Source organism: Thrips palmi, unplaced genomic scaffold (assembly GCF_012932325.1).
Source record: "Thrips palmi isolate BJ-2018 unplaced genomic scaffold, TpBJ-2018v1 HiC_scaffold_4, whole genome shotgun sequence".
Taxonomy (NCBI): Eukaryota; Metazoa; Arthropoda; class Insecta; order Thysanoptera; family Thripidae; genus Thrips; species Thrips palmi.
In genome coordinates, this window is record NW_023144631.1 from 14,985,914 (window position 1) to 14,995,349 (window position 9,436).

The following is a 9,436-nucleotide window of genomic DNA, read 5'->3' on the forward strand; positions in this document are numbered from 1 at the left end:
GCACGCCTCCAACTGATCTGTTTGGGCCAGCAGCACGCCGCGGTCAACTGCAGCCGCCTTTATCTTTACTACGATTGCGGCCTTGGCACCATATTGGTGAATTGATGAAGCGGCGAAGGCCTTCCGGGCCCAGCTCTGATAAACTAGCAAGGGCGGATCCAGAGACGGGTTCAGGGGGGGGGACGTCGTGAAAGTTGCCTACCTACAGGGGTTATGTGCGACTTTTTGCCTACCTTTCAGGCGGTACCCTACCTACCCCCCCCCCCCCGGGTCCGCGCCTGTAAATTAGGACCGCGACTTCACGGACCATTGCAAACGAAAATTTGGATGTCTCTCAGAACGAGATAATCTACTTCAAACTAGATTCCTGTGTAGTTTTTGGTGTAGAAGGTATGCTGTGCATGCGTTTCAAAATGCACGAATTTGTGCGCAACTACGCACAAATATGTGCGTAGTTAAAATAAAAGTTACAACTAACGTAAATATAAATACATTTGTTGGCGAGCGATAGCGAGCCCTTGCCGTGTTTAGGCGCTCCAAAAAGTGACTGGTCGTGCGTCTGTCTGTCTGTGTGTCCGTAACTCACTCACGTTTCTCAGCAACTACAACACTAATAGTTCCCAAATTTTGCACCGAACATCTCCTAAATCTCCCACAGGGGGAGTTTATCTTATATTCACGATTACTACCGTTTGAAATATTCAAAACATCTTTTTGAATTAGGTTCTTGGCGTGGTTAGGTGTGCAGCATTTATCAATTTTTCATACTTGCGGCCGCGGCTCTCAAATACGGGACTGGCAGAACATTGGCAAATAAAACAAAATAGAGAGCAGAAGGGCTTAGAAGTGAGTTCGGTCACAGTTTTTCGCTATTCTAGAATGATTGAAACCTCTCCGGAGTGTCAACACAGTGAAATACGGAAAATGAAAGTGACAATTATTACCGTGAAACGGGGTAATTTCGGACACTCGGTGTAATTTCGGACAACTCTGCCCGGAAGCATGGCGATGATGCTCCAATCTAACGGCCAACTTGGAGGCTTGTCCCGTTGCGCGCATCGCATCGGCCACATTTAAAAACCATCTGATCAATCACCCGGAGGTCAAAACAGGGGCAAACTTCAGGAGTAGAGGGGTTTTTTGTTTTTAAACCCCATTTTTACCTAAATTCGCTGTATGCGTAAAAACTTTGACTGGCAAGCCGAAACTGTTCATGGCCGGTTCATTAGGTGATTGTTTGTCGATTTGATTATGTTCAGAGCATACTGTGTCAAATTTTCAATCACCTGGGTCCAATAGTATGGTTGATATGGGCTCAAAGCTAAAAAAATGTTACTTTACGGGATAATTTCGGACATACAAACGTCACGCCAGGGAGAGTGGGTATGTCCTGAACACTTTCAATTTCGCAGGGTTTGAGTGGTGGAAGCTCAAGAGCTCTTCTGAGAGTTGAAGATAATCCAATAACAACGACAATCCCCAATTGTTACAGCGGTTGCTTTGTAAACTTCGAATTTCATAAAAATGGGGCAAAGCTACATCTTCAATACTTAGTTGGCCCGTCCCGTTTATTTTTTGTAAAAAAATGACGGAGGGACGGGCATATAGTATGATGCTTCACTGAGATTCCAAACGCTATGAGTATAGCACGTATCGTGCAATACAGCTGAGATATCGCACCATACGTGCAATGCCTCAGCCATATTGCACCTTACGTGCAATGCATCCCGAAAATGCCCTATGCTAATGCATGGGACTAGGGAGGCATTGCACTTCATGTGCAATGCTTTCGCATTGCACCAATTGACGCTATACTCATAGCGTTTGGATTCTCAGTGTTGCTGTGCGTCCGTTCGTTCGTTCATCCGTTCGTTCGTCCGTTCGTTCGTCCGAGGACTTCCCGTGGTCCGATCTTGACCAAATTTGGTATGCAGCCTCCTTGGGTGACCCTTAGTACCGCCCGGTGGCAGCAAATCCGATCCGAGCCCCGGGGGCGCTGCTGCAGGTGCATCATGGTCTACATGGGGTCGAGGAGGATTTCGGCGACGGATACACCTAGCAGGTCATGTAGGGGTATTTTTGGAATCGGGGCGACGAGACAAAACCAACGGTGCCAGTTTCGGACAGTTTCAGGTAATTTCGGACACTGCTTCGGACCTTCCACTGTAAAAACGGTGAGGCGCAGATATTTGAAATAAGCGCCAAATCGAAGCTAAAGGTGGGTAGATGAAAAATTTTTAACCCTCAAGTCCATGACAGCACCACAACTTTCAAAATTTAAAAAAAAAAACTGTCAAAAGTGTCCGAAGTTACCCCGTTTCACGGTACGCGTTTCGTCGGTCCGTCCGCCCCTCCCCTCCCCCGCGACAGGGGTAATGTTTTAGTCAGTGGAGTGAGTGTTTTGATAATTGCAAGAATGATTTGGTCTTTGTAAGTTTTTGAGAGTGTATTTCCTTTTTTATTCTCAGACATTTTACTTTTTAGTTGTTTTCTTTGCTCAATAACAATTAAAAATAGATTAATACAATCTAAAAGTAAAAACCAGACTCTAATCTTGCCAAAATAAATAGTCTTTGCTGACTCTTGACACTGCCCCGGGGAAAAAGGGCTTCATTGCAATGCTGTATGTTTACTATAGTACTAACCTTAAAGATAACTATATGATGAGTGAGTGAAGCGCATACAAGGTTTGACATTGACATCTGATTCAATGAGACGATTCAGTGACTTGGTCATATGATTTCATGAGACGATTCTTTTAACTTCATCATATATTGTCTGCGACAACTGGTCATTTGTGTCGGTCGTGGTTTGAGTTTTTAATTTACTCAGAATGTTAGGTAAATACTTATGCTATACTGTTTCAAAAATTAAATATCACATCATGACTATCATTATGAATAACTTTAACTTGTGTTTAGCAGCTCGACATTGGATTCTATGAAACGATTCATTGGATCAGCAATCAGCCTGCCTGTAAATGTGTCTCTTTTTAATTAATTGAGATAAATCAATATAGTTTCATCCACTAGTTTAAAATAAAAGGGAGATAAAAGGCTTTTTAGGTATTACAAATAACATTGCGTATTCATACGTTCAATAACAAGGAGATATCGAATGGTAATTGAAGCATTTGTGAATCGTACTAAGCAATTCAATGCACTGCAAAGCCAAAGGCAATACTTTTAAAACCTTTTTTGGCGATACAATTGAGTATCGCCAATAAACGGCCTTGCGGAAAAGTATTGCCTTCAAAACGGCGATACACAAAAGTATCGCCAAAATTTGGTGATACTTCGGAGTATTGCCACGATTTGGCATTTAACGTTGAACAAATCAAGGGGACAAGTCCTTAGTTCCATGCCGCGGTTTTGGCAATACCCAAAAGCATCGCCAAATTTTGGCGATACTTCTGTGTATTGCCGTTCTGAGGGCAATACATTTCCGTAATGCCGTTTGTGGGCGATACTCAACTGTATCACCAAAAAATGTACTTAAGTATCGCCTTTGCATTTGCAGTGTGCTGACTGTTGAATGTTACTCGACTGAGTAACACTGTCAGGGTTCATGTTACGACACCATGAACAGGAAACACACTTAGAAATTGCGTTCATGTTAACAACTGCAGACCCATACTTTCAACTAGAATTACATGATTTTGGACCAAAATTTCCTCAGTGAGTCATTGTTTCCTGCCTGCAGTATTTGGTTTGCTGATCACAAAAATGACTTTTATTTTCACCCCAGACCTTTACTTTTCCAAAAATTTACCAATTTCGGACCAAAATTTTTAAGTCGAGTTTTACACAGTTTCCTATAGGTTTTTGGTGTGCTGATCACGAAAATGACCTCCAATTTCACCCCAGACCTTTACTTTTCCCAAAATTTACCAATTTCGGACCAAAATTTTTAAGTTGAGTTTTACATAGTTTCCTGTAGTTTTTGGTGTGCTGATCACGAAAATGACTCCCAATTTCATCCCAGACCTTTACTTTTCCCAAAATTTACCAATTTCGGACCAAAATTCTTAAGTCAAGTTTTACATGGTTTCCTGCATTTTTTGGTGTGCTGATCACGAAAATAACTCCCAATTTCATCCCAGACCTTTACTTTTCCCGAAATTTACCAATTTGTGACCGAAATTTCAAAGTTGATTTTCCCATTGTTTCCTGCAGTTTTCAGTAAGAAAATCACGAAAATGACATAAATTTCCCGGGCCCCTTTCGTTACGGAAGACACTGTATTGGGCCTTATTCTGCACATATTCTTCGCCATCTCCTATAAGAATGTGTTCAGACGCATCGCTCGCCTACTACGCGCCCAAACTAAACGGCGCGTACCCCCAGTATTAGACAAATAATAGTTGATAATAGTATTGAGAAGCAATCCAGGTCATGCGCCTGTAAGTTCGCAAAAAGCGTGGCAGCTTCCAATGTCACAAAGACCATCCGTGCACAGCGAGTTCCGACGTGCACTAACGCTGTCAAGTCGCATCGCTCTGTCACTACGCGTCCGAACTAAACCGCGCGTATCCGTAGTTAGTGTTTCCAAATGATCGAGAAACTACACACGTAACTTTAAGCTTGAAACCACTCAATCTGAAACCTTCTACGCAATATCTGAAAGCTGAGAACTTACTGTACTTACAAACTTACTGTACAAATAACTTACAACTGTGCAACAACTTACTGTACAAAAACAAAACGTACTGTTTTGGACAAATTTTTGGGCCCTTCTTTACAGTAGGCTCCCTTTCCCCAAAATAATTAATTAAACCGGCATATTTCCGTCGAGCTCAGTTATAATAGGATAAAATATTCGTAACCGACAACTTTCCCGAAAAATTTTATTTGTTTCAGTTTACATTTATTTATAGAATAACCGTAATAATAATAAAGAAATTCGTAAATATTTCACTTGTAGTGAAGGGGTTGAATTTCTGTTTTACAATCGCCACTTTCCTTTTCATCTTCCCTGAAACGTTGTCTGTTCTCTGAGCTCTCTATGGGCAGAAAGTAATGTCGTAGTTTGCACTTGAACACGTGAACGTGCTTGTCAGATCGTCGTATGCATAGCTGTAGGCGTCAGGGCAAGTGTCCTTGAAGATCCGACTGAAAGTGGATGGTGGGCAGGTCGCCGGCTTGTTGTGAGCGCCAGTGCAGCAGTATTGGGACTCCCCCCATGCAAGGCACGCACTCTTGCATGCCACGACGGAGTTCCCGTTCCAAACCTTAAAACGAAACAAGAAATTCATTTGTTGCCATACCGTAAAAACGGAACTCCCTGGAAATCGCCTATGTCTCTAACATAGACTTCCTGGGAAAACCAGGTACCGTTGTTACCGTGCATGTTCGCCGAATATGAATATTGTTCTATTGACGTCAGTTAATGCGGTTAATGCACGTAGCACGTTCAGTGAATCCTGTGGACTCCCACTGCCCGTGACCTTGCCCCAAAGGGCGGCAGGGGGTCCCCCGTCGACCCTATGCCCGGGCCCTTTGGGCCGAAAACCCCACATGACCTCGTGAGCGAGACTGGTTTTATCTGGGCCCCCGTGCAAAGCAAAACAAAAAAAAGTTCAGTGACCCGGCCGGCGTCCCCGGGGGTTTCCCCCAAGAGGCGCCGCGGCATGATCCACTGACTCAGGAGCTCTTGTGCCGTTTGGGGGAGTTCGGTCCGATAGCAGGGTTATCAAACACGTTGCCGAGAAGATACGCGGAAGAATAGCAACAGGGAGAGGGCGCTTTTGATCGGTAACTTGAAGTTTAGTCGTCCTGCAATTCCTTGCAATAGAGTTCCCCCACACGATCCGGACCGGAACCCAACCAGAAGAAGTACTTGATCGGGTATGAAAATCAGGTGTGCGGAGACCTTGACCCACGACCAGAAGGGTTGGGGGGACAGTGCACTGGTAAAACTCAAGCGTAGTAAAACCATGCTTGCAAGGGTAATCAGTTAACGCTTGAAAACAAGAGCAACAGGTTCATCCGGGTTCATCCGCCGAGATTCCCTCTATGTAAATGCATGGGGCAGTTCCTGGTGTATGCTTCATTTCAAGCGTAATGTCTGCAAGCGTAACTTATGCTTCACCCCAAACAGAGAGCTATGTTTTAGTTTCACCCGTGTAACACTTTTTTTTAGATTTCGCATAACCACCGCATTGTCCGCTACGAGATAAGAATTTCGTTGGTTTAAACAATTGTAAAATTATTCCCTTAAAACACTATCAAAATCAAATCTGACCGGCAGAAACATGAAAAGACGGGAAAACCCGATGATTGCCTTCCATTCAGGCGCGGCTCACTGCAGGAATTGCGGACTCTTGGGGGCATCTTCTGACAAAGTTTTGGAATCCTAGCTCGGAAACTAGAGTTTTGAGGCCACTTTGAAAACGTGTCCCCTTAATTTTCAACGATACTCTATTTGGCGCAGTAAATCTCTGAGCATTGTTTTCTGTCTTGCGGGGATTCTCTGCATCAAGTAAGGGAGCGGGGGGCACATAGTGACAGATAATTTCTTTTCGCTCCTGCAGGCGTCATAATGGATATTTGCTCATAAAATTTGTTTCAAACTGAAGTATGGTATTACTTTAGTATGAAAAGGTACCATTCCAGTTGCCTGAGTCACACAAAACTTTTCCAGAAGCTGCAACAGTGAACCTTGCAACTGTCACTATTTGCCCCACCCTGGGGCACATAGTGACACTAGCCATTTCTTATGATAAAACCCTTCTGAACATCACGAAATATTTAAAAAAATACTTTTAAGTGTTTTCTAAAATGGTTATAGTGTATTCTCACGCCACATCTAAATTTAGCGGGAAAACATCAATATTTTAGTATCAAAGAGGCTACAGATGTTTAAGGGTTTCGAAATTGCAATAGCCAGAGAAGTTTAACAGTTTTAAAGCTGGAATTGTTTTTTTTACAAATATAAAAATGAAAACATAAAATAACAACTTGACTGCTACTATCACATTGAGGTATGACAAGTAAAACTAAAACTTGTCACTATTTGCCCCATGAGACCATGTAAAATATGAAATGTAACCTCCTTCATCCAGGTGGACTGACACATTAAATTTTTCGTCGATATGACGTATTAACATGTCAAGCAACTGGAAAAATTATGCTGCGCTTTCAAATGCCATTGAAGACATGTTACAGGACTTCAAATGTAGTAGACAACTTTAGGTTTTGCCTCGTTTTCGAAGGGGGCGAATTTTGACATTAAATACCGCTGCATCCTCTCTTCCCTCCGTCATCGCCTTCTCAAAACATCGTTCTGGACTTGAAATGAAGCTTATAAAAAATTATGAGTGCAGAAGTCACGCGGGAACAGTACAAAACACGAACTGTCACTACTAGCCCCGTGTCACTATGTGCCCCCCGCTCCCTTATTATCTGCACGATAACTCGTATAATACCTTTAGGGAGGATTTTCGAGATTTGATGTGCCAGTATTTTCCGTCCTGTGAGGAATTTGTGCAAAAAATTTTTTTTTAACGGACCTTTCTTTTTAATAATTTTCGATTCTTCTTCTTGTGAGGATTGTTAACAATAATGTTCTGCGCTTTAAGTTTGCGTGTGCGAAGACTCTTCTTTAGTGAGCTACTGAGCCTCGAACGAAATGGGTAAAGAGCCTTTCAATGAAGATTCTTTCAGTCGAGTATTCTGGTTAACCATTCTTTCCATCAAATTTCCCACGTCCTTTTGCTTACCTTTAACTCGTTTGGACACACAGCGTTAAACCATTAGATTTGCAACTTGTCACCCTGCAAAAACCCGCTTCCATCTTTGGGACGTATCTTAAAAGGGGATGTTAAACCCGCCCCACCAAGCTCACGTCTTTAAAAGTCGTTGCCACCATACCCTCCCAGTGTGAACTCCGCCAAGGGCACTGGGGGGACGCCGCCTCCGCGACAGCTGAAGAAAATAATAAGATGATCAGGTTAACATGGTAGACTCTCTTGATTCTTGGAAAAATAATATAGGTTTCAGTCATTGCGGTGCGCATTGCGCCCTCTGCCACGCCATGCTGAGAAAAAGATGCATTTTTGGTCCCGTCGGACCGAAGGGAATCAAAATTTTGCAGACACGTCAAATTTTGGACATACGGGTTTTTGTGTCAACACAAATTTAATATGTATTTTTTTGTGCATGGCCATGCACGAAACTGCATGCCTTTCACAGTGTTTAGAGGGGCAGTGGTCAAGACATGCAGGACTTTTAAGCGCAAAAAGCCACTGCAGGAAATAACCACAACAAAAGTAAAAAAATTTTCAGGAAATTTTTTTTTATCGGGAAAAGTTAGTGTCCTTTTCAAGTGCAACAATTGTTTTTCAAAGTACAATGGAACCGGCATTGGGGAGCGCTGGCAGTCCAGGGCTCGTTGGGGTTTTGTACAATTCTCGTTGTACTTTTACAATCCCTGTTGTACTTTAATTGTACATTTTCTGTTGTACTCTTGTTAGTATGATAGAACATATCTTCACTTTTCTTGCAGGGGGCACATTTTCGTGCGTAGTTGCGCAAATTCCTACATTTTAAAAACGAATGCACATTTTCGCGCATAGCTTATGCAAAAAAAAACTACATAGAAATTTTGTGTGTCAGTACCCCATTGCGACTTGTCTGAGCAAAAAAAAGGTACAGGGGAGCGACCGCAAGAAAGGGTTGATCCGAGGGAGTATGCCCCGGTGGCGATGATACATGCGTGTACGCCCTTTTTTTTGGGGATACATTTTTGTATCACCCTTTTTTGGTGATACGTTATGTCTCACCCTTCAGAGAGTGAGATGTATCACTATTTGATTTTCAGTGCAGGAGGGGTAGACTCACTTTAGTCCGTTGCAGTCTCCTGTTGCACAACCCCCCTCACCAGAGCCATTGAACTTGCAACCGTTCTTCCCCAAAAACGGCCGGACCAGTTTCCATCCCTGCGATCGTCATGGTCTCTTGAGGTTTGAGCTTCCATCCTTCGGCGGAACCACCACTAGTCAACATACCGGGCCACACTGTAAATCCCCATTTGTTGAGCAACCTAAAATGGACCGCCTCTGAGCCTGTAACAAAGCAAGACATTTTCACTGTACCTTCGCCTGTGTACTTTTGACCAGTTCAGACCCAAATGTTGAACGTTTTGTCCATCATACCACACAAAACTTTTTTAAATTGAGTGGGCCGATACACTCTAAAAAGCCAACGAAGCATTTGCTACATAACTACAAAGAAAAGAAGGCATTGTAGAATTGCTTTGTATTATGAAGAAATGCTTGTGTTACGAAGGATTTTGCTTTTACAATACGAAGCATTTCTTCGAAAATTTTTCAATGCCCTTTATTTTTCTTCGTTTTTAAAAGGGGTTTTTCGCAGGTTTTTTTTCTGTGTACGCGTGAAAGGGTTTTTTTCCCCCCCCCCCCCCCCCCCCCCCCCCC

General features: G+C 42.9%; 1 pseudogene; it reads right to left on the bottom strand.

Moving 5' to 3' along the window:
• Positions 1–4,840: 4,840 nt before the first annotated feature.
• On the bottom strand, positions 4,841–9,005 carry LOC117649916 (annotated as a pseudogene).
• Between the last annotated feature and the right edge of the window lie 431 nt (positions 9,006–9,436).